Source organism: Lynx canadensis, chromosome C2 (genome assembly GCF_007474595.2).
Source record: "Lynx canadensis isolate LIC74 chromosome C2, mLynCan4.pri.v2, whole genome shotgun sequence".
Classification (NCBI taxonomy): Eukaryota; Metazoa; Chordata; class Mammalia; order Carnivora; family Felidae; genus Lynx; species Lynx canadensis.
This window is the reverse complement of record NC_044311.2, coordinates 68,496,309-68,523,339: the sequence shown is the minus strand read 5'-3', so window position 1 is coordinate 68,523,339 and position 27,031 is coordinate 68,496,309. Positions and strand designations below refer to the sequence as shown.

At 35.5% G+C, this 27,031-nt stretch overlaps 1 pseudogene; it reads left to right on the top strand.

The window, feature by feature from the left end:
- Positions 1-387: 387 nt before the first annotated feature.
- Positions 388-27,031, top strand: LOC115522857 (annotated as a pseudogene).

The following is a 27,031-nucleotide window of genomic DNA, read 5'->3' as shown; positions in this document are numbered from 1 at the left end:
GGAAGCAGTCTCCAAAGACTAATACAGCATGAAAGCAATCAGAGACTAGTCAGACTGAACCAAGTTATGAAACTTTATCTGTTAAATGCAATGCTTGTTGCTATTAATAAAATCTTATGTATAATGTAATATATTTCTGTGTTGTCTTTCTTACAACTTTCTATTTTATTTGATAAAGATTATTTTTTGTCCAAATACATGATTGACTTTTATTTTGTCAGATTTTTATTGAAGCATAGTATATGTATATAAAAGTGCACACTCCCCATCAATGGACAATTACTAATCTACCTTCTGCCACTATAGATCTGGTTATTTCTTATATGGACATTACATGTATATGGAACCATACATGTCCTTTGACAATACAGGAGTCTCTGCTTAGCCATGGTCTCGCTTTCCACAGTTTCATTTCCCCTGGTCAACAGCAACCTGGAAGCAGACGGCCCTCTTCTGGCCTATCTTCAAAAGGTCAGTAGTAGCCTACTGCTGTCTGAATGTCTGTGCCATTCACCTCACTTCATCTCATCATGTAGGCATTTTATCATTTCATATTATCACATGAAGAAGGTTGAATGCAGTGTAATAAGATATTTTGAGAAAGACCACATTCACATAACTTTGATTACAGTATATTGTTATACTTGCTCTATTTTATTATGATTATTGTTGTTAATTTCTTCCTGCATCTAATTTATAAACTTTAAACTTTATCACAGGTACAGGCATACCTCAGAGATATTATGGGTTCGGTTCCAGATCATTGCAATAAAGTGAGTAACTCAATAAAGTGAGTCAAATACATTTTTTGGTTTCCTGGTACATGTACAAATTATCTTTACACTATACTGTAGTCTATTAAGTGTGCAAAGGCATTTTGTCTACAAAGATGGACATACTTTAATATTGCTAAAAATTTCTTACCATCATCTGAGCTTTTAATGAGTTTTAATCACTGATTGTGGATCATCATAACAAATGTAGTAATAATGAAAACGTTTGTAGTGTTGGGAGAATTACCAACATGTGACACAGAGACATGAAGTAAGCAAATGGTATTGGAAAAATGGTGCTCAAAGAATTACTTGATCCAGGGTTGACACAAACCTTTAATTTATAAAAAATGTAGTATCTGCAAAGTGCAATAAAGCAAAGCACAATAAAATAATGCATGCCTGTACATATGTTTAGGAAAAAGCATATATATATGGGGTGCAGTATTATTCATGATTTCAGGCATCCAGTGAGGGTCTTGGAGCATATGCCTCTCAGATAAGGGGGACTACTCTCCCACATTGACTTGATTATAGTGGCTTCTAAATATGTATTATCTGATATTTAGTAAGACAGACCACTTGCCCTCATTGTTCTTTACATGCTTATTCTTCAAGATAAAATTTAGTAGCACTTCATTTAATTCTAAAGATGAAAAAAGGTGTTGATTTTCTAATTTAATTATATTAAAGTTATATATTAACTTTGGGAAAATTGCTTTTTTATTGTATATTATTCACACCCAAGAAAATGATTTGCTTTCCATATTCAAATATTGTTTTATGTCCATCAATAAGATATTTGTAGTTTTTATAGATTATCATCCTCTTTAATATACTAAGTATTGTTTTATTCACTCTTTGATTGAAATATTTTCTTTTCCAAATTTAATTCCTGGAGGTTATTACTATTAAAAATAAAAACATTGTTTTTTAATATTAATAATGAATTAATTAATCATATTATAACATTCTCTCATTATATTTATGTTAAAGGTGTGGGTTTCTATTTGCAAAAATCGTACATAAAATTTACATTTCTGTATATAGAAAAGTGAGATTAAAATTTTGTGATACTATCCCTTTTCTAGATTCATAAAATTAATTAGGAGATTTCATCTTTCCTATTACAGATAGTTTCAATAGTATTTAAAGGTCTACAAATCCATTAAATATGATATAGAATTCAGTTGTGAAACTGTCAGGTTCCAGCGCCTGTTTTAAGGTTGACCTTTACTCATCTTCCCATTCGTAAAGGTCTTTTCGAGTTTTTTTTACGTCTTCTTAGGTTTATTTTTATAATGTAAATTGCCTAGAAAGTTATCCATTTTCTCTAGGCTTTCCAATTTGTGTCTAAAGACATAAGCACCATATTTCCATTGTACTTTAGGGTATGTCTTCCTTTTGCATTCCTAATCTATACTGTTTCTTTAGCCCTGAGATCCTGTTGGATTTATCTATTTCCTCTATCTTTTCAAAAGAAAAATATTGGCTTTACCTAAACTTTGTATAGTTTGTTCTTTCTAGCACTTTAAATTTTCAGCTATATTCCTTTTAATGTGTTCTTCCTTTCCTCTTTGTTTTATGTTTAAAAAATAAGTGGACAACTTCTTTTATTTTTATTATACTACTTACTACTAAAACACTCATATCATATATTTTCCTATGAGTGCAGATTTTGCTGTGACCCAAAATTATGGTGTGGCATATGCCACTTTTTATTGCTTTCAAAATGATTTTAATGTCTTTTTAAATTTCTGTGTTGATCCAAATGAAATATGATGAAATGCTTCTTGATTTCAAGTGATTCAAAAAACATATTTAATTGTATTTGACTGTAAGCAGAAAATAACCATATAATTGTCAATTATTTTACTTGATAAAGATTATTTTTTGTCCAAATACATGATTGACTTTTATTTTGTCAGATTTTTGTTGAGGCATAGTATGTGTATAAAAGTGCACAGCCCCCCATCAATAAACAATTACTAATCTACCTTCTGTCACTATAGATCTGGCTATTTCTTATATGAACATTACATGTAAATGAAACCATACATGTTATTTTGTGTCTGGCTTCTTTCACTTAGCATATTTTAAAATTCTTCCGTGTTGTATTATGTATCAGTACTCTATTCTTTTTCTTGATGAATAATTATATTCCAGTGTATGGATATAATGCATTTTGTCCATCCCATTCACTATTGATGAACATTATAGTTTTCAGTTTTTCCCATTATTTAAAATGCTCTTGTCAATACTTGTGTACAAGTCTCTGTATGGCTATATATTCTCATTTCTCTTTGATAGAAATCAAGGAATGGTGTTTCTGGCTCATATAGTAACATAGGTTTAGCATTTTTAAAAAACTTTCAAGCTATTTTCTAAAATGGTTGTGACATTTTACATTTCAATGAGCAATGTATGAGGGTTCCAGTTTCTCTGCATCCTTGACAAAACTTGTTATTGCTTGTCTTTTTTATTATTGCCATTTTACAGGGTGTGGTTTTAAGATGCATTTGCCTAATGGCTAATGATTTTAAGCAACTTTTCATGTGCTTATTAACCATTTTTTATATTATTCTGTGAAATGGCTATTCAAATAATTTGTTCAGCCTCTAGGTTTGCAGGACTGGTCCAGTACTGGGACAGGCCAGGAGCCTGGTTTCCAGGGAGATTGGGGTTCCTGGGGCCAGTCTGGCACTAGGGCAGGTCTGGAGCCACTACCAGGCTAGATGTTGGGTCTGTGGGGACCATCCTGGTGCTGGGGCAGATCAGGAGCAGGGGCCACAGTAGTTGGTCTGGCACTGAGCCTAGCCAGGAGACTAGGTTTACAGGTGCCTACCCTGAGTCTAGGTTTGTGTCAGCTGATTGGAAAGCTGGGACTACAGGACCCTGTAGGGGGTCACATGGTGCCATGGGAGTTAAAATGGTGCCAGGTGGGTCAACTCTGGGGTCTGTGGTAAATTTGGCACTCATATCACTATCCTCCCATTGGAAGGATGTCTCTTCATGCTGGGCTGCCCAGGCTTGGAGAGAAAAGGTGAATGGAGGTACTGTGAATCTTTCTTTCTTACCCTCCTTTTTGTATCTTTTTTTTTTTCTTCCAATTTCAGTGCCATAATCCCTGACCTGGAATCCTTGGCTCTTGTGTGGTATTTTTCAGTGGACATAGTTGTTCAAATTGATGTTTCTGTGAGGGCACTATCATTAGATAGTCTCATGCCATCATTTTGCTGACATCATTTACCTGCTCCTATTTTGTAAATGAAAAAGACTTCACTTTACCTTTAGCGATAGCTAGTAAAAACTGTGCAAATAGTTAGGCAATGTTATGGAAACATCAAGCTGAAGGCACCTACATAAAATTCAGGTGGCAATCGCATTCAAGTTCTTGTCAAACTCATTCAGAAGTTTTCAATAATGACTAAAGTAAAAAAATTCCCTTACCACTAATTTCCTTATATCTTAGTCTAGGACACTAAATATCATCTTTGAAAAGACAGAGGCCATGTGATTCCAAAATGTTATATATTCTGTCCTTAAAATCACATTTTGCTTCCCTAAATGGAGAATAGTATAGGTTAAATCCCATGGGACTTAAGAACTGTTATAATTTTTTTGTATTAAAAAATGTATTATTATTTCTAAGTTACTCTATGTTTATAAATTAATTTGTATGATTAAGTAAACAAGGAGATTTGTGGTCACATAACCAAGAAACTTTCATCTGCATTCTGTAATTCACTTTGTGGAGCATTCACATAGGGGTACATACTTTACATACATAATCAACCCATTGCATCCTAACCTGGGACACAGGCATGCCTGGCCTGTGACATATATATAATACTATTGCCATTTTACAGCTGAGAATACTGCTCAAGATTATATAACTAAAGAGCTACCTTAATTGCTATATTATTACATATTTCCTTTGAAAAAAATGTAAAGACAAGACCAATTCCCATATTGTTAAGTGTGTAGTAGGTAAATGTAGTAGGTAGTATATACAAGCAGTTATTGATCACCATTTTAAGAATTTACATTACCGAATTGCCAAAAACAAATGCACCTAATGCAATTTCTTGGACAAAGAAAATGATCCAAGAACAATAATACAGGGAAATTTAACAATTTCTAGCCAATTACATATCATTTTAAGATAAAGTTATATTATCTAATTAGTAGTCAAATAATTCAAACTGAATAATAATGCTTTAATGATTATTATAACTTGAATGTACATTTTAACAAATTAATTACAAAAATTAATAATTAATTAATAATAATGTTATGGACTGAATGGTAACCTCCCCCCAAATTCATGTATTGTAGCTTAATCCTCTACGTGACTATAATTGAAGATAAAACCTTTAAGGAATTAAGTAAGGTTAAATGAAATTGCAAAGGTGAGGACCTATTCCAATAGAATCAGTATCTTAGAAGAAGAAGAAAAGACACCAGATCTGTCTGTCTGTCTGTCTGTCTCTCTCTCTCTGTCTCTGCACATGCATACAGAAAAGACCTGTGTGAGGAACACAACAAGAAGGTGGCTGACTGCAGGCCAGGAAAACAGGTCTCCCCAGAAACCAACCAGCATGTTTATCTTGGACTTCAACCTCTAGAACTGTGAGGAATAAGTTTCTGTTGTTTAAGCCATCCAGATTGCAGTATCTTGTTATAGCAGACTAAGTAGACTAATATAGAAAACAGGGATTCTGTTTCTTATTTTAGCATATATATGATATGTTACCTAGTTACTTCGGAAGAGTTAGGCAAGATTATATTGTGGCAACATATGATGCCAAATTGTTAGTGGCATATAACTACAATGGTTTATTTCTTTTTTTTTTTTTAACGTTTATTTATTTTTGGGACAGAGAGAGACAGAGCATGAACGGGGAGGGGCAGAGAGAGAGGGAGACACAGAATCGGAAACAGGCTCCAGGCTCTGAGCCATCAGCCCAGAGCCTGACGCGGGGCTCGAACTCCCGGACCGCGAGATCGTGACCTGGCTGAAGTCGGACGCTTAACTGACTGCGCCACCCAGGCGCCCCAATGGTTTATTTCTTGATCATATTTCACAGCCACCATAGGTTAACTGAAGCTTTGTCCAACACTGTCTTTATTCCAGGCTAACAGAGCAACCCTATCAAAGACACTGCCCATTTTTCAGCAAAGGAATAAATAGACATGGTGAACTGTGAGCTAGTTCTTAAAACTTCTACTTAGAAATTACACATTTTACTTCTGTATACATGCCCTCAGCCAAAGTAAATCATACACCCACTGCTTACATCAGAGGGTCAGAGAAATATAATATTCCTACTAGGAAAGGGAGAAAATATATACCTTGCCATGGTGTAGTGAGTCATATTAACCACCTCACCTAGCAAAATTATAACACTAGTTGAAATCAACTCTTCTCTAAATGTCCTTACACAGGAGATGGTTGGATAAACTATGATGCTTCTACAAAATAGAGTATTAAAAAGCTGTAAAAAGAATTAAGGATATGTTTATGAACTAATGTGATATAGAATTCAGATATATGTTGTGAAACCAAAGCAAACTGTATATTGTGAAAAATAAAGTGCAAAAGTATGTCTTTTGTATGATATATTTCATGTAAGAAAAAAAGAATGTAAGAAAGTATTCATGGGGTGCCTAGGTGCCTCAGTCGGTTACGCATCTGACTTTTGACTTCGGCTCAAGTCATGATCTCACGGTTTGTGAGTTCAAGCCCCACATCCGGCTCTGCTCTGACAGTGTGGAGCCTGCTTGGGATTCTCTCTCTCCCTCTCTCTTCTACCCTTTCCCCACTCATGCTACCTCTGTCTCTCTCAAAATAAATTAACAAACTTACAAAAAAGAAAGATTCATACATCCACTTGTTTGTGCAAAGAAATGCAAAGGGATAAACCAGAAACTAATGAGATTGATTATCTGAAGATGTATGTGGGGATAGCTTAGAAGAATTGGGTAAATGGGAATATGTTAATAGGATGAAGGGAGGGTGAAGTTTCTCTGAGTACACCTTTTGTAGAACTCTGACTTTTAAACCATGGGAATATTTCACATACCCCAAAAACAAATAATTTAAAACCAACCACGATGTGAGGGAAACTTAAAATGGAATGCAAACAGTAAGAGATAAATTTAATTGTATTATAATGAATACATAAGCAAAAATTAAGTAGGTGCAAATAAAAGACTACTTAACTTTGGAAAACCAAAGTTTTATACGTTTAAACTTCATACTATAATGCTAAATTCAAAGGAATTGTACATAATACTGTGTTCTAGTTAGTATTTTTCCCCACAAGGATACAAAGTAGCAACTCTGAAACTACTTTATACATATAATAGGATCAAGTAAATAAGTAAATACCTTTTGGACAATGAGAAATTAGTTCTAGATGTGGGAAAAAAGAGCTACACATATTGAAAGAGAGAGGTTAGAACAAACCCTGTAGCATTAAATCAGAATTGGAGACATCAGAATGAACTCAAGCTTTTGCATACACACAGACACATAGATAGTAGTTACAGAAATAGATCTTGTATTTCCTAGCACTCCCCACTGAAATGGACTATTAGCAATAAATATAACTAACACACAGATTTTGATTTATAAATGCCATTTACTAATAAAAGGAACCAGAGATCTTGAAAAAAGTCTGATTCTAGGACTAAAGCAGAGAAAAACACAAGATGACCCTGATATATCTTGTGGTTCTAGAAAGTAACAATATGCTCAGAAAAGAATTCAGGCATGTTGGAATGACTCAAAGGAACTTACAGTGGCCAAAAATGGAACAATTCAATCAACAAAACATAGTATTTAATTGTATCTATAGAATACATTTTGTATATTTATAGCATATATTTATTATATACAGTCTGTTTATTCATTCTGATATAATAATTAATGATTAAATTAATGTGAGAGAAGGGGCATCTCTTCTTTACAGTAGTACTCCAATTAGTAAATATGCAAGGAATGATGTAAATAGAGAGTCACCATTATGCTAATATCACAGTAACACTTACTGCATACAAGAACCACTAAAAGGTCGTGCTAAAGGTAGTGGGCAAAATTATGAGAAATGGGACTTTTATGTAATCTCAAGATATTCCCACCCATGGCACCTATTTACTGCAAAGATGAAAATACCAGGTTTACAGTGGAGAAACCTGGCAAACACCACCTGAAACAAGAATCAAAGCCAACATGACAAGTAATTTACAAGTTATGTTTATATCACATACCACTAATATTGATGATCTGAGAAGGCCATGACATCACTTCAGTGGTATTTTTGGCAAAAATACATGATCTCAGTCTGACCCTGTGAAAACATCTCGACTCAGGTCAAGAGATTATCTACAAAATAACTGGCCAGTACTGTGAAGGCACTGAAGAAGCACCCTTGTCTCATCTCAGATTCAAAGTCAGGATCTTCAAGTGTCCCTATAATGTTGCACAATCATCATGATGTGGTTTTTCATTCATTTACTCCCTCGCACTCCTTGATGAACATTTCACCTTATCCTCTCCTCATCTTCTAAAATTCCTGCCCATCTTATTCTCAATTTATGGTCTTGCTATTTCACTAGGAAAATCAAAGCCACCAGAAAGAAACTCCAACATCATACATTGGTGCCTGCTATCATCTGATCCCACACAATTGCTTCTCTTGTGCTATTAGAGTTGAACTGATTGGGTTATACTTAATGCCAAACATTTGAGTTACACTGTAAAAAGTTCATTCTTTTTCGCCGACACTTGTGTCATTAGTACTTTCCCATTTATTTTCTACATCATCAAGTTTTTTCTCTCAGCTGCATCATTTCTAGGAGCAATTATCCTGCTAATTTACCTGTGTTTTAAAAAGTCACTTTGATACAACCACTTCTCTATTTCATCATTCCCCTTACAGCTAAATCCCTTGAAAAAACTGTCAATAGTTTTGCTCTCCAGTTTCTCTCTGCCCATTGTCCACTGAATCCACTCCAATATTGATTTTGCCCCTATCAGTCCATCAAAATTGTTCTTGTCAATTCAGCAATGACCTCGACATTGCTAAATCCAATACTCAATTAATAGCTATCATAATACTTGACCTGCCTGTCAAGTTGATCTGCCTTCCTCTTTAAGAACTTTTTTTTTTTAATTGGATTTCTGGAACCACAAAATTATGGTTTACTTTCACTGTCACTGAGGTAAAATTCTGTAGAGTTCACCACACTATCCTTGAACCTCTTATTTTCTCTGCATCATTTCATCCGTGGACTCATTCATCTGCCTTCATTTAAATAGCACCTATATGCTAATGACTCCCAAATACACATTTCTGTCCTGGCCTTCTCCCCTGAATCTCTGACTGCCAGTGTATCTCTGACTGCCTACTCAGCATTTTGGATCTCAGATATCTGGAAGCTAGCATGTTTGTTAACTTATCTCTCCAAATCCACGTTATCTATTCTACTTAATGGCAACTTAATCTTTCTAGTTAGACAAGTAGAAGACTTGAAATCATCTTTAAATTCTCTCTTTTTCTCATACCCCAAATCCAATCCAGCATTAAAACATGTTTGGTTTTACCACTTCTCATCACCTATACTGCTCAATCCTGGTACAGATAACCTGGACCTACATTATGCCAAGAGCCACCTGAATCTCCTGACCATATCTTTTCACACCTACTGTCTATTTCTACACAGCACAGGGAATGTTTTCTTTAAATCATAAATTAGTTCATATCACTTTAATTTGAACCTTCCAAAATTTTTGCAATGAATTCAGAAAAAAAGCCAAAATCCTCAAATGCCATAAAAACCCTTTATATTTTGACCTTGTTACCTCCTTGACTTCATCTACTATTTGCCTCCTCTTTGGTCTCACCGACTTTCTTACTGTTTCAGGCACAGATGTTAGCACCAACTATACATTGTGTTAGAAAAACATTTCCCATGTATCCTTATGACTCATATCCTTACTTCCCTCAAGTACTTATCAAACATATGACCATTTCTATTTGAAACCCTTCTAACACAGCACTTTTTGATGTTTAACCTGATATATATGTTTTAACATAACATACAGTTTATTATTTTCATGTTTTTTGAAAGTCCTTCTTCTACCCACAACAAATTATAAGATCCATAAAGATGTTTATGTATTCCTTGTATCTCTACCACATAGAATGGTACATAGTAAGTGCTCAAAAAAATATTTATTTAATCAATGAATGAATGAATAGCCTCAGCAGCAGCATCAGTCACATTGAGACAATTTATGCTTCAGCCTTCTTTCCAGATAAAACAAATGCCCTTTTGCAGGTACAAAGTGTTGTGCAAATGAGTGATAGTAATATATTTCTCAATAACTATTGATGTAATCCTCTGAAGTGACTTATTGATTATTTTTTCATTAGAGCCAAGATATACTATGGATGTGGATGATAAAACACAAACGACTAAAATTAATAACTTATTCTTCAGACTTTTTCAAATACTGTGTACATTCAAATATTGAAAATCATATTTTTAATAAGCCTACATGGGATATAATGGTTGTCTCCTAAGAAGGAAATATGGCCAGTAAGAATTCCATTCCAAACAAGGTCATATTCACAGGTTCCAGGTGTTAGGATGTAGACATATCTTTTTTGGAGCCACAATTGAACCCAACCAGTAATAATAAAATTAGACATTCCTTGTTCAAAATTATTTTATTGTTCTGCACCTTCTCTCTCTATTTGCTCCTTTTTTAAATGTATATGTCAAAACCAAACAAATTTACTCACTATGATATTTCTTACCTTCAAAATTACTTTTGGACAGATGAATATCCTAAACCATGTAGTTTTCCTGTTAAGTAAAAGGAGAAAGCTTTTAAGCCTTGATGTAAAGATTTACATTTTTCGATACTGTTGAAATGCACTTTAGTATTGCTAGTAATAGCTTCAGATATTTTCTTAAAGTCTTTAAGGATTTCTCAAAGTACAGGAAACGCACTTAGGCTAAAGACATGTCCAAATGTATAAAATAGCCAGTTGAAGGCTGCCGGCAAACCTCGATTTAGTATGTGAAGATGAGCATTTGGCAAAAAAAAAGGTTGTGACAATGGCTGTACTGAAGAAGATGAAAGAGTAGTCACTGAGTAGCACAGTTTTAATGAACTGACCCAGAGTATAAAAAGATAATTAGAGTCATAATTAGAGAACAGTAATTCATACTGAAATTATATGTGAATACCTTACAGTAAATGCTAGAGTTATGGTGGAATCGATGCAGTACTTTAAATGTAATCTAATGTTCACTGTTTTTTGTGGGCGAGACAAGACTAAAACACCTTATCTTCCCTCAAAGGCAGCACTGTGAGAAATGCCCTGTGTAGAAGCAAGTTTTTTTTAAAAAAAGAATGTTAGCTCCCAGGGATCAGCACCTGAGCTCACAGTGGAAGTTGGCTGCTCCTTCTAACCTATAAATACAGTACTTCTGAAGAGTATCTCAGATACCCAATGCTACAGCTTTAAAGTTAGCCACAGTTTAAAAATATCCATTTTCATTGGGCAAACTCATTTAGCAGATATCATACATAGCATCATGAATTCGAGAAATCCTGATTATTCCCGCTGAAATCCCTTAAGCTTAACATGAAGCACACGCTCTGACACCAAATCGTCCATAGCAACTCAGAGACGGATGCCAGAGAACATGCAGGTTGCTTGGGGCAGCAAAATCCACCACTAGGAATTAACAGAGACTATCTCATTTTCTTATTTAATACCAAAGAAACAGATTTTGCTTTTAACTTGTTCCTCAAACCCAGGCGATTTGTGCTTTCTTCTCTTTTGTTTCTGCTCTCCAATCCATTCTTCCAAATATATGGTTTCTTTATTAAACCAACATTTAATGAATGTCTACTATGTGCCAGGCACTAGATAAGTAAATTACAAAGCATCTGATTTCACAGGTATTCATTTTTTTTTAATTTTTTTTCAACGTTTTTATTTATTTTTGGGACAGAGAGAGAGACAGAGCATGAACGGGGGAGGGGCAGAGAGAGAGGGAGACACAGAATCGGAAACAGGCTCCAGTCTCCGAGCCATCAGCCCAGAGCCCGACGCGGGGCTCGAACTCACGGACCGCGAGATCGTGACCTGGCTGAAGTCGGACGCTTAACCGACTGCGCCACCCAGGCGCCCCACAGGTATTCATTATTAAATCCATACTGCTTTTGCTTATTGAGCACTTTACACTGTGTCCATTGTTTCATGATGATTAACTGGTTTAATGCTTACAACAACCTATGGGTTAGGGGGCATTAGAACCATCCTAATTATATAAGTGAGAAAATCATGGCTTGTGGAAATTGAATAACACATGCAAAATCATGAGTTCAGAAAGTGCAAAGCTGGCTTTGAGCCAAACTACCTGGCTCCGAAGGCAAGGTTCTCGCTGACGGTGTGGTAACATTCTTTCAGCATGTTGCTCACACTGGCTCTACTATACTTCCCCACCTTCATATCTACCCTGATGTCAACTTGCTCCACAAAATTTACCTGTTTTATTCTTTTTTTTTTTTTAATATTTTTTTTCAACGTTTATTTATTTTTGGGACAGAGAGAGACAGAGCATGAACGGGCAAGGGGCAGAGAGAGAGGGAGACACAGAATTGGAAACAGGCTCCAGGCTCTGAGCCATCAGCCCAGAGCCTGACGCGGGGCTCGAACCTCCGGACTGTGAGATCGTGACCTGGCTGAAGTCGGACGCTTAACCGACTGCGCCACCCAGGCGCCCCACCTGTTTTATTCTTGATGGCAAACTGCTGGTGATCATCCAACAATAAGCTTGCCTTCTCTCTACAATATTTTCTACTTGTTTCAACTATTTGGTTCTCTTTTTACTACTCTAGAAAATTTCCACTCTCTGTTAGTGAATATAGTGATCCTAACAAGGCAAAAAAGGTTAGGATTTCCTCAGAGAGGCAGGAAGAGGGAAGATGGAAGAATGGTATTTCAATCAGAAGGGAGCTGAGCTGGTGAAAGTAGGGACAAGAAATATGATTCAAAGGTTGGGCAGGATCTAAAAAGGAGTGGTGTGAGATCTTATTTTTAGTGACAATTTTTGGGTAATCCACTGGGTCTAAATCAGACCTCACTTATAAAAGTGAAAGAGATGAAGTGGACTTTGGTGTCTTTAAAACATTTACTATATTATGTTTGTACTAGAGTCTTCAGAGTTGATCTCAGTGTGGACACAGAATATTACCATTTCCAAGAAAAGAATGATACATGAAATTATCCATTTCAGGTATTGCTTATGTCAAGCCAGTATCCCTAAAGCAGTATATTTGATGGGACACAGACGCAATCTCTGAAAGCAGCAATGAAATGCACATGCCTGATGATCTTCATTCTTCTCTGAGCAACTCTGTGTGTGGCAGTGAATATGCTGATAAGCTTAGATTGTACAGATGTTCTGCCAGGCAAAGAGAATCAGAAGAAAGAGTTTTCCATTTATATCTTAGTAGAGCATATATTGACATGCAAAGAGAATAACAAAACAGTATGCCATAAGGACTAGAGTTTAAGAGCCATGCACTTCTTGAGCAGATCTAGGCATTCTGAATTTAGATTTTAATAATATGGCAAAAAAAAGTCAGTAAGGATACAAACTTTTCAGTCAGAAACCCGGATTCATCCAGTCTCCACTGCTTACTGGCTGAGTGATCTCAAGTGCATTGCCTGACTTCCAAAGTCCAGCTTCACCCTGTACCATTCATAAATGAATGTAACAATATCTCCTCCTAGGATAAATGGAATAATAATAATGTACGTAAAACATCAAAAAGAGTACCTAACTTGACTGACAGTCAATACTAGTTCTTTTTGTTTATTTTATGCCATAATAAGAGATGCTAATGTAATCTTTTTTTTTTTTTTAAGTTCTAAATAAAAGATAGAGGACAGAAAACTTCAATTTAGAATTCCAAAGCTTCTCAGAACTTTTTCACTGAAGACTGGCTTTACTTTTCCTGGAGTCTGGGTAGCCATGCGAGACCAGCAGTGGAACAGACCTCAGAAACACCATGTCAGGAGGGGTTCAAGTCCATGACAAATATCAGATCGGGGCCAGCTCCCTCAGGGCAGGCACCCACCTCAGGGAGATTCATGAGGTCTGTGGAATTTTTGATGTCACTAAGCTGAACTAGATATACATGCAAGGCTCTACGGGGGAAAAAAGTAAAACTTTTCTTTTGACAAGAAAAGAGGAACGATGTTAAATCTTTGCTAGTTCCACTGAAATTAAGACACAGCCCCACAGCCCCCAGTTCTCTAAGCTATAAACCCTTCAGCACTCTGCCAGGAATGCTTATAAATTGTGACTCATCTTGCAGCAACCATTAGCAATCTTCAGTGCTAAATTGGTACTTTCAACATGATAAGTGCCTTTCCACCCTGTGAAAGAGCATCCACTTTCCCTTATACTTACAAGTGAGCTGGAGGAATTTTTTTGTTGTTGAGCTTTACTATTTTACCTGATCTACTGGAGAATCTCCAGCAAAGATTCCTAATAGCTGCTGCTTAGTGGTGTATGATGAAACTAAGTCTTAACTCTTTCATATTCATCCCCTGTACTACGGTAAATAACACTTGTTTCAACTCGTAGTTCAACTTCATCCAAAGAACATAAATTCTTGGCAGACTTCAATTTATTATACATATTGCATTTGATGGATGATCATCTTCAAACTGAGAAATGGGGCTATTGGGGATAGGAAATTTCTTGACACTGATTCATGCAATAAAATAGAATTGCTTCTTTGAAGAGCATCAAAACTTGCCATCAATACTTCTAGTTTAAGATCAGAACCCTTCCATAAATAAAACTCCAAAGTATTTTTTGCTCTTTTCTTTAAATGACCCTATACTGTTGTTGAACATGTTTTTTTGATGATATCTCTAACTATTCAATAGGTAAGAAGCAAAGAAAGTACAAGTTCAGTGGTAACTAAGATTTTAAGGGGTACTTTTTAAAATCATCAATGTTGTTATAACAGAGAAAGAAAATGATGAGCAAGAGGTTCAGTAAAGTAGGTTAATCTCAAAGTTGTATGCTTTCCAGAATGGAGCCAACAGAGACAGGAAATTATCTGTACTCCTAAAAGCGTCATTAAACCTGCAGGGGAAAAGAATATACAATTTATGAAAACAAAGATAAAAAAAGACACAATTTGTGGGAGAAAATCAGAATAGATACAAGATATACTTCATAACTAAAATTGGCAAAGAAAGATGACAGTCTAGCAGGCACATTATCATAGATAAATAAAAAAGAAATAAGAAGGACAATGAAAAAGAGACATTCCAGATGGGATGAAGAGAGTTAATGACAAAGAAATAATGTATCATTTGAGAAATGAAATTACAATTAAAGATGAAAAAAAGTCCATAAAGAAATGAACTGGTATTATTTTCATTTTTAATCTCAGGCATCAATACGGTTAAGATAGAATAGTATTAGGGGCTTAAGAATTGCTTTAGGTACAACTCCAGTTCTATTTGAAAAAGGGAGACGGAGGGAAAAGACCACTGAAAATCCAGTCCTGAGAAAACAGTTTGATTTTACTTACTGGATATATAATATCACAATCAGATATTATAGCAGGTGCTCAGTAACATTCTACCTGCTCCATGATATATTTTCTTCAACACCCAGTGTTCAAAATGAACAAATATTTTCCTCACTGAACAAGATAACGTGTTCCTTGCTGACAATACTGTGTAAGTATCGGTGGTTGTTTATTGAGCACCCATTAATTACTTTATTTAGCTCTTTCACCTATTTTGTCTATTCCTTAGAACAACTACACATTTTTCTCTCTATATAAATAAAACTGACTGAAACAGAGGTCAAGAAACTTGCTAAAAGAACACAGCTTGCAAGGGCTAGAAATTAAATCCATATCTGTGTGACTTAGATCACTTAATTCTTAAACATGTCTGGCAGAAGGGATTATGTATGTTTCATTGAGAGACTTATTTACACGATAGACACCACATTATTACTTCCATATCTTTCCATTTATTGCCTAGTTAACTCACATGGTTATTACCTTAGCTCCATTTTGGAGGAAGACAGAGTAAATAAAAGTTCAAATTAATAATAGCAAGATAAATGATAAAAACATTTTTAGAAATCTCTCCAGATAAGCTGTAGTTTTCTTCAAAAACATTTTCTATTCCTTTGTCTACTTCTATAATAGATCGACTAGTATAAAATGCAGAAGATATCCTCTGTAAATACTCATTGAGTAAGACATTCTGGTCATTCCTATGAAATTTCCAAAGCCTGCCACATGCAGAACTAATAAAATTGATCTCTAGAGATTACAAAAATAAATACTAAGACTCAACAAGAGACAGAAGAATGGAAAATAATGAAAAACCGATAAACATGCATGGTATATTAATAATAATAGGTAGTATTTATTGACATTTACTTTGCACCAGTCATTGTTCTAAGAACCGTACATGGATTAACCTCTTAGTGTGCATTATACTTCTGTGAAGAGCTAGGCCAACCATTATTAAATTACCAATATTCAAACTTTGTTTTAAGTAAACTTTTCACCTTAGAGTAGGCTTAGATTTACAGAAAAATGGCAAAGATAGGACAGAGTTCTCATATATTCCACACCAAGTTCTTCTTATTAACATCTTATATTAGTATGGGTAGTAGTCAGCATTCTCCAGAGGAACAAACAATAGGAGATAGATAGATAGATAGATAGATAGGTAGTTGATCGATGATAGATGGATGCATACCTACATACACACATATATACATACAAACATAGCTAGATGATACATAGATTTATTATAAAGAACTGGTTCATGTGATTATGAAGGCTATAAAGTACCATGATCTGCCATCTACAACCTGGAGACCCAGGAGAGCTGACAGTGTAAATTCCAGTCCAAGTACAGGAGGAGAACCAGGTCCCATTTCAAAAACAGTCAGATAGAAAGAGCAATTTCTCCCTCATCCTGTCTTTTGTTCTATTCAGGCCACCAATGGATCGGTTGGGACCAACTGGGATTGGGCAGGGCCATCCACTTTACTCAGTCTACTGATTAGTATGTTAATCTTATCCAGAAACACCCTCATGGACAATGTTTATCCACATATCTGAGTACCCTGTGTCCCAGTCAAGTTGACATATTAAATTAACCATCATTTAATGAACCAATACTGATTCTTACTGATTCCAAACTCCATGCTTTACTCAGATTTTCTTCATTTTTAACCTAACGTTCTTCTTCAATTCCAAAATCCTATCCACGATACCGCATGACACTTGGTTATCATATCTTCTTCAGTTCCTCTTGACTTTAACAATTTCTTTGATTTACCTTGTTTTTGATGAACTTAATTTTGAGGAGTACCAGTCAGGTATTTTGTTTTGTGACTTACTATTGGAATTTGTCGGATATTTTTTCTCATGATTAGACTGGGATTATGGGTTGTTAAGTGGAAGAACACAGAGGTTAGCTACCATTTTCACTGCATCATATCAAAGGTGCATAATATCAAAATGATTTACCACTGTTGTTATTAAACTTGATGACTTCTTTAAGATAGTTTTTGTTTTTGTTTTTGTTTTCAGGTTTCTTTTCAAAGAAATGCTCTATGCACAGCCAACACTTAATTAGTGGGGAGTTATGTTTTAACTCCTCAATGTCAGAGTGGCTACTTAAGTAATTTGGAATTCCTCTGCATGAAATATTTGTCTATTTTTCACCATTTATTAAATTATTCAGTCATTTATTTATGCCATGGATGGACTCAGGGTACCTATTTTATACTCTGTGTTGTAATCCAATGCTACTTTATCTTGTTGCCCAAATTATTTCAGCTCTGGGGATCTGGAGCTTTTTACATTGCCTCCCTTTTTCTTTACCTGGATGTAAAGCCTATTAAAAAATGTGGGTCCTCCGATGACTGCTGACCCTGGGAGTTTCTCATGCTCTCACTAGTCCACACTCAGGTCTCACAATTCATCCAAAGTGCCATTTAAGTGTTCCTCAAGTTTATTCCTTCAGCGATTTCTGCTGCAGGTAAGCAGACCTGGTCTCTGACTCTCTGGCTGAGACTCTCTCCAGATTTCAAGATGGCGGTTTGCCCCGCAACTTCAGTTCTCTGATAGGTCCAAGAAAAGTAATTGGTTTTCAGTTTGTTTCACTTTTTCATGTGAGCACAGAAGTGTGGCCTCTGAGCTCTTTACCTATCAAAGCTGAAGCAGGAAATATTCAACTATTTTTGACCTACCATTACTACCCCCCCCCCTTTTTTTAAACGTTTATTTATTGAGAGATAGAGAGACACAGAACGTGAGCAGGGGAGGGGCAGACAGAGAGGGAGATACAGAATCCAAAGCAGGATCCAGGCTCCCATCTGTCAGCACAGAGTTTGACGTGGCGCTCAAACTCACAAACTAAGAGATCATGACCTGAGCTGAAGTCGGTGGACTAACCGAGCCACCCAGGCACCCCTATTACCCACCTTTTTTTAACAGATGCAGAGATTGAAGTCCAGAGGACTCACATAACTCACCCAAGGTTATGCTCTAGGAATTGCTGTGTCATGGGTTGAACTCAGTCTGATACTTGTGGTCGTGATCTTAACCACTATATGGTACTCCTTCCATATCATGTAACATAACACTATTAAAGATGTGAATAAAATTATGTTGGAGCAACAAAAGGGAGGGATTTTAGGAATTAACACTCTAATGGAAAGCCTCAGGAAAGAGGAGACTAGTGAGCTGATGCAGAGAATGAGGAATTTACAGGGCAAAGGAGGGTAGGGCCTTCTAGGCAAAGGAACACCAGGTATAAAGGCATAGAGACATTAAAAAGAATGTCATCTGCTCCAATTCAGTTGTTGAAGTTGAAGATGTACATTCAGGATATTGATAAATCTGGAGACAGGCCCTCTGCCTTGTGAAGGACTATCCTAAGGACTGTGCATGGAATTTATAATTGACAGAGAATGAGTAGAGCCTTTAAAAAAAAAAAAAAAAAAAAAAAAAAAAAACGCCTAGAAGATAGCCCATTATAGGTGGGAGATGGGTGGCAGGGAACTTATTTGTGAGATTTTAACTGTGGCAACAATAAAAATTGAGGGATATGTATTTATGTACCTGACAGTTATATGTAATATTTGATTCCCAAAACAAAAGTAGCAAAACACAGTCTCAAGAAACTGATGCAAATATTACTCAGCTCTCTCTGTTGCTGCTTAAGATTCTCATCAGTACAGAACACCTTGGGTAGAAGACCTTCAGGAGAAGTTTTCTTTATGGCTCAACTACTGACATCACAGAGATTTAAATTCATAATAAAGCTACTATTTACTACTTCCCTAAACATTATTATGATCACTTATATAAAAATCATGTCCTGTTATTAAAACTACACTTGTAGTTAAAAAATAACAAGTACCATAATCTCAAAATATTCCTAAAGTAAATGCTTGAACACAGTGGGGAAAAGCAATTTAAACAAACAATAGACAATGCACTTAAAACACACTTTCTTTCACCTAAGCACACTTGTTTTGAATATGACTTACCATCATGATATATATAAAATGGAATCTATTTTCACCTTTTCTGTAAATTCTGTAAGTTTCAACACTGTTTGTGCCCCCCTCAGCAATGATCTTCCAGATCACATTTCTGTAGAATTTATGGTGAATGGAATTTTGCATTCAGTTCTTCGGCCAGCTACAATATTGACACTCATTCGTCTCCATGCTTTTCATACTGTTATTGCTATTAGCATTATAGAGTTTATCTGCATATCCATGCTGACATCAAATAAAAATTGAACCTCCAAGGAAAGACAACGATAATTGTTTGCCACCTTTGCATCTTTTCCCTCCCACCCTTTAACAGGAAGCTTAATACTTAAAAATATTAAATGAAAGCCTAATGCCTAAATAATTAAAAAGGAACTATTAGTGGTCAAAACGTAAGCTAGTATAAAAGATACTAACTCATTTACTTTTGGTAGTTATCAATTTGTAAGAGAAGCAATTCCATACAGTAATTTCAAGCAGATTCCATTGCATGATTTTTAAAAAATATAACAGGAGGAGTGGGAAGAAAGAACTCTCTCGGCCTGGAAGTATACTGTTTGTTTATTTTTCTATAGCACTGCCTGAGTAAGGGACTCTGACCCCCACTTTTTGGACACGATGAAACTAAGGAAGGGTGAAAAAACACAGCTAGGTAAGAAGCCAAAATCAGTAACCCACAAAAGGGAGCCAAAATGAATAACCAAACCAAAATAAGGTAAAGGGGGTAGGAAGAAATAGATGTAAAAACAGGAGCACAGGAATGCCAAGGCTGGGTATAAAAAAGAAAAAAGTTACTTAGTAACTAACTACCTGTATTTATTATTTTTTTATTTAAATTTTTTTTTTCTACATTTACTTATTTCTGAAAGACAGAGCGTGAATTGGTGAGGAGCAGAGAGAGAGGGAGACACAGAATCTGAAACAGGCTCTAGGCTCTGAGCTGTCAGCACAGAGCCAGACATGGGGCTCAAACTCATGAACTGTAAGATCATGACCTGAGATGAAGTTGGATGCTTAACTGAGCCACCCAGGTGCTCCTTAAGTAACTACCTTTAAAACACTTAGCACCAAATTAAAAATGTGGAAAGCTAATAAAACAAAACAAAACAAACAAAACACTCCATTTTCTCTGTGTCTCTGTCCCTGTCTCTGTCCCTGTCTCATGCTGGCATATGTGGGAAAATGTTCATTTGCAGAAAAAGGAGGGCATATGGCCCAGCCAAAGCTCAGAGGGAAGCAGGATTTCAGGCTCCATTGGACTAGCAAAACTAGATGCACAATCATCATTAAACAAACAAATAATAATAATAACAGTTCTACCAGCAATGTGAAATGTAATTAGTTTACATTTTTGTAACTAACAAGTTAATTTTAGTGAAACAACAACCAAAAACATATTGAAGCAGAAAAATCTTGGGGCGCCTGGGTGGCGCAGTCGGTTAAGCGTCCGACTTCAGCCAGGTCACGATCTCGCGGTCCCTGAGTTCGAGCCCCGCGTCGGGCTCTGGGCTGATGGCTCAGAGCCTGGAGCCTGTTTCCGATTCTGTGTCTTCCTCTCTCTCTGCCCCTCCCCCGTTCATGCTCTGTCTCTCTCTGTCCCAAAAATAAATAAACGTTGAAAAAAAATTTTTTTTAAATAAAAAAAAATAAAAAAAAAAAGAAAAATCTCAAATGACCATGGGCAATGTTAGTGACATATGAATAGTTTTAAAGGGAAAGCTCTCAACACGCTACTATATTATCTAGAGTGAAATAAGTTTGCTTGACTGATGAATGGTAAAGTCTCCTCATTGACTGCACTATAAAACATAACATATGATATATTCATTGCATAAATAAATATTTAGTATGTCAAACATTAAATAGATTACCAAGGTTGATTCTAAGCAATTTAATAAAATTCAAGGAAAGCATCCAAATTAAGAAACGAAATGGATAGGGGAAAGTTGTAAAAAATGTAAAGAGATGTGAACATAATGGGTCAAGTAGACTTTATCTGCTCAGAGGATTTTGCAAGAATAAACCTATTAAAAGAATAAATTTACTGCAAATCTCGCTCTATACTTTCTGTAGTTATAATGAAACTCATTTAAATGAATATTTGATAAATGCATAAATGAATAAAGATGAAATGAATAAATGAATGAAAAGGGAACATAAATACTAAATGGTGGAAATTAAATGAATAATTCTCTTGAATAAATCAGCTTCACTCGAGTTTGCCAGCATTCTGTATAGAGTAATACCATCTAAAATGGTAATTTTGAATGGATCACGGTAACGAATTTATCTACACAAGAAGTATATAAATTTATGGCTGTAATCAATATACTCTAAATACACTTCGTTAAGTGCTCTGTCCTTTAAGTGCCTTCCCACATTATATTTAAATGATATTTTCTTCACGGAGTTAGATTATCCAACATTTCTTTCAGTCACTTTCATTGAGAATACTTATATTCCAGGGAATAGGAGAAATCTTTCTCCATGTGTTTTCTTCTCAGAACATTAAACATATTAACCTAATTACTCTCCTTTTTTTACCATTCTTCTTCTGGAACCTTTCCAATTGTCCTTTCTATGGTTGTTTTTGATTAGGTCAGTACAAACCATATTAATCCTAATCCAGGCTACGCTGTCAAATTTAGGATAAGGAAATGTTTTGTGTTTGTCTTCTGAGTAACCAAGCATTTTTGTTTTGTTTTGTTATAACTCATAGTCATTTAAAAGGGGACTTGTGCATTAAAAGAACCCATTTTTCAACCACAAAGAAAGGTGACTAGAATTATTGGAAAATTAAGCTTATGAATATTTTATAAACAGTTACGGTTTCATACATTGAAGAAAAATCATCTCTTGCAAAACAAAGTTCTCAGATCCTACTCAAATGAATAGATAAGCCTCATGTGTCATTAGAAGAGTGATTATTTAGAGTTCAGTCAGTATTTTTTGCATCCATGAAAAGTTTAAACAATTAAAAAGAGAATCCTTTTTTTTAAACTTTAAATCTTAACACAATTAATTTGTTTAAAGTACTTATTCATTTTAAATAGTACAAAGGTAAACGTTAGCCTGATTCACTTTGAATTGTTGCCAAGCCCAAATTAGTGGGCTCGCAACTTAAAAATTTTAATTCTAGGTTTAAAAAAATAAATCTTACAAAGTTCTAATTATTAATCCAGCAAACTGAAAGGTATGTACTTTTTGAAAATGCACCAGGTTAGCTAGTGGGAAACTCTGTCCCTGTGCCAGATCTGCAATTGACTATACAACTTCAAACACATTTTATAGGTTTTGTCTAAATGTTCCAGGTGGAGAATTATCAATATATTTTTAAATCTGTTTTCTTCATTTGATGTGTAAAATTGTATTTGTGTTATTATTCTAACGTTATCATTAATGCATATCAAGAAATATATAGCCCTTAAAAATTAAAATATATAATAATAACATCTCTTTCTTTGAATACCTCCCAACTTAATAACTAGAGCGTCTCCAATCTTCGTGCTTTCACACATGTCTTCCTTTTCATCGCTTTGCCCTGCCTAACCCTAGTCCCATTTACAGAATAATATGAAATGTTAATATTTTATTAATATTAAATATCTCTTACATGTGGCTAAACCAATTGTCGCTTCAATCAGTAATGTCCTCTCCAAATTCTGGTATTTCCAGACTATAAGCATCTGTCAATCTACTGGGTGAAAAATAATATCTCATCTCATTTCAATCTTCATTTTGTGATGAAGGGTAAGATAGAAAATCCTTTTTATGCTTAATCACCATTTATAATTCTTTTTGGCAAAATTTGTGTTCGTGTAATAACTCTTTTTTCCCATTGGTTGTCTTCTTCATGTTGATTTGGAAGAGTTCTTTATGCATTCTGGATAATAATTCTTTATTGAAAATATATTCCCATTTTCTTTATGGTGCCTTTTAGTAAACAGAAGTTCTTAATTTTTAAGTATGCAAATTTGTCAAAATTTAATGATAGGTATCTTTGTAAATTGTTTAGGAAATCCTTTTCAATCCCAAAATTATAAATATATCCTCATTTTCTGTAAATAATTTCAAAGTTTTGTCTTGCTGTCTTTATTCCATCTAGAATAATTTTTCATATGGAGTAAAATAAGCACTTAGTTTTATTTTTCTCCATATGGATAATGAATTATTCCAGTATCATTTAGCTAAAGGATTGATGCTATTCCCAGGAATTTTCAAAACCAGTTTTGATAAATATCAAGAGTGTAATAAATTACTTTAGTCAATTTTTCTATCATTTTCTTACTCCAGTGAAAGTAAATGTCGATATTTGGTGGGGAAGTCATCTGGCCTTACCCTTATTCATGTTTATCTTGGCTATTCATGGCCCTTTGCTTTTCCATACATGTTTTAGAAAGCAAAATATTTGGGGGGATTTCATTTGAAGTACGTTTAATCTGTAGATAAACTTTGGGGACTTGATCATAGCTATAATAAGTTTGTTAACATCTCTCTGTCCTTTTATTAGTTTTTCTTTATATGTTTTAATCAATTTATTAGATACACCTAAGTATGAATCTGTTATGTTTTCCTGAAATTTTGTAAAAATGTAATGATACTTTCCAGCCCTAATAATGCTTTTGTCCTTAATTAATTTAATGTGCATGTATTCAGTGTTCAGTAAATGCTAGGAGCTTGAGATAGAACACAAGTTAACTGAGCATCACACATTTGGACCATTTTCAGTAGTTCTTTATGACTGATTCCTTATATGCGCCATAGGTAGTGAAGGAGTTCCAAACATCAGTCTAAAATATGCCACTTTGGTAGTTTGACTCTTTTGAGTTGAAAGCACATGAAAAATATCAGATGTAAGAAGCATACTCTAACCTTCCTTCGTTTTTCTTAAAAGCAGGAGATGAAATTCCCATGTGAAAATGTCTTCCCTATAGTAGAAGAAAAGTAACATTCTTATCATCAAGGATGAGAAGTCAAGAGTGAGAGAATTTTATACAGGCTTTGTTAAAATAATTTTTTTATCTTCCTTTAGCTTTTCCACATAGTTTACTTTTCCACAATAGCCTCTCTGTTCACCCTAATATAAAAGCATGCAAGTTTTTCCCATTGATGTCTTATATCAATTTAATTTTCAGGCTCTGCTTATAAAAAACAAAAACAAAAACAAAAAAACCTCCAAGAACATAAGGTATAATTTTGCTTCCTCAACAGTAATGAGAGATGTTAGCAGTAATAAAAATCACAGGGGGTCCTGAGAACCTTGTCAAAAAGATCAAGTTTTTCTGAAATTGGTGTGTATCTAGCTTACCTGTGCCTCCATTCATGTCACTACATATGTGATCAGGGCTCATATTCATCATTCTGCTCTGTTCACCCAGGACATTTAAGTCTATTTATATATACAGTCAACGTTATTAGTTGGCAATTCTGCATCTGCACTGGTTACACATTACTAATAGGAATATTCTCAATAAAACTTGATTTTCTTTGAAATTCACACTTTTCATGGGAGCCCATTAGTGACCCCACTCCCATCTCCATGGGTGGTTCCAATAGGCTTAAAATTAATTCAGTCTCTTTTGATATAATTGGTTCAGAAATAGGCATGTGATTCAATTCAAGTCAATGCAACTCAAGGAGGGGTTTTCTGAGGCTTCTAGAATGACCTTTTGTTTTCTGGAAATACCTAAGATGGGTGTTGTAGAGAACTTTGTTCATCTTCTGGATATTGTTTTAACCAGATAAGTGACTGGAACTATTGTAATTATCATAATTGTAATTGTGTCAGGATGAAAGGACATGAAGGGGAGCAGAGGGATGAGAAAAATACAGAAATGGAACAGGAATCATTGGATTTAAGCCACCCTTATTCCTAAACCAACACTCATTGGCTATATTTTTGAGTTGTATTTTCTGTAGAGTTATTATTAACCACAATTTGTCCCAAATAAGTTGGTTAACAGCTCTTGTCTCAGCAAAGTTGGAGTTGTGTCCCTTTTATTGTCAAGATTGTCTTGGTTTAGATGATAAATTATGTAGTGATCAGGGTCTGCTTCATGGGTGCTCAACCAGTGTGGTAGCACAGGACCTTGCCCTCAGAAGGATGCTTCTCTGGGGCTCCTGAGTGGCTCAGTTAGTTAAGCATCTGAACTTGATTTTGGTACAGGTCACAATCTCATAGTTCATAGGATCGAGCCCTGCATGGGACTCCAAGCTGACAATGCAGAGCCTGCTTGGGATTTTCTCTCCCTCTCTCTCTCTGTCCCTCTCCAGCTCTCTCTCTCTCTCTCTCTCTCTCTCTCTTTCTGCCTCTCCCTCTCAAAAATAAATAAATAAACATTAAAAAGAAGAAGAAGGATGCTCCTCTTGAGGTTTAATGTTCTGAGATTGTGTCTTAAAATTCTTAAAAATTTAATCTTTGATCTTGTGTATTTTATGTGAAGCCCAGTGACACAACAGAGCATGACCCAGGGATGTGGAGCTCATGTGCATTCTCACCTCTTAGCACCTCCCTGGGGTGGGTTCTTGCCCACTTGCTTCGGGCTCCTGCCCAGCAGCCACTGCCAGCATCCACTCTGGGCAGAAGGTTGGGACAAACATGGAGGATTGAAATTGGTGCAGTAAGTTTTAGGGAAGTCCCCAAGTCCATTTAAGGGTCTGCACTTCTGAGTTTCTCTGCACCTGGAGGAATGTAATATTAAATAGAAAATTTGAAACAACAACAGAGACAAAAACAACAAAATACCATGACAGATAAGTAGTGAAACAGTGGAAGAAAGGAAAATTTTTTTCCTGTTTGTTTTGGACAAGGAACACTACGTTTTTATTTTCCAGTTATGTAGCTGGCTCTGGCAGTCATATTAATACATACCTAAAGTCTTATTATGTGACACAGCAGATTCTGTATCTATCGACCTCACAATTACCAGACAAGGTCCGGGTACAGACAGCAAGGCCTCCATGATGTTCAACCACAAGGTTACCATTCACATGATACTTGGTATGAATGGCATTTAAATGTCATCCCTTGGAGTTATATAACACATCGTACTAAGATCCATGTACAGAAAAGCATCTTTACCAAGAAAAACAAGTTAGACATAATAATTTTAAGTCTAAAAATTTTTTTTGGCTTCTCTATATATGTACTTTTCAAAATTTCCTTCAAGAGTGAGTGATGCATTTAGTTTTATTCAATTAAGAAATTTGGTAGGGGGCTGGTGCCAGGTGGAACCAAAGTGAGGCTACTGAGCAGGGGCCAGTAGCTCCAGGAGTAACTGTGGCATGTAACAGACTCATGGTGCCTCTCATTGTGATGAATGTGTTCTGGGGCTTCCTCGGCTTCTTGGTGCCCCGGTTCATCCCTAAGGGTGCCGGTGAGGGAATTATCATCACCATGCTGGTGGCATGTTCAGTGTGCTGCTATCTTTTTTGACTGATTGCAATTCTGGCCCACCCAACCCTCTCTTTGGACCACAGTGGGAAAATGAGACCATTTGATACCTCAAGTATCATTGACCTTGAGGAGGAAGACCCACTCTCCAGCGCTCAGTCACTGAGGTTGCGAAAAAATTCCTCCAGATGCAGACTCGACT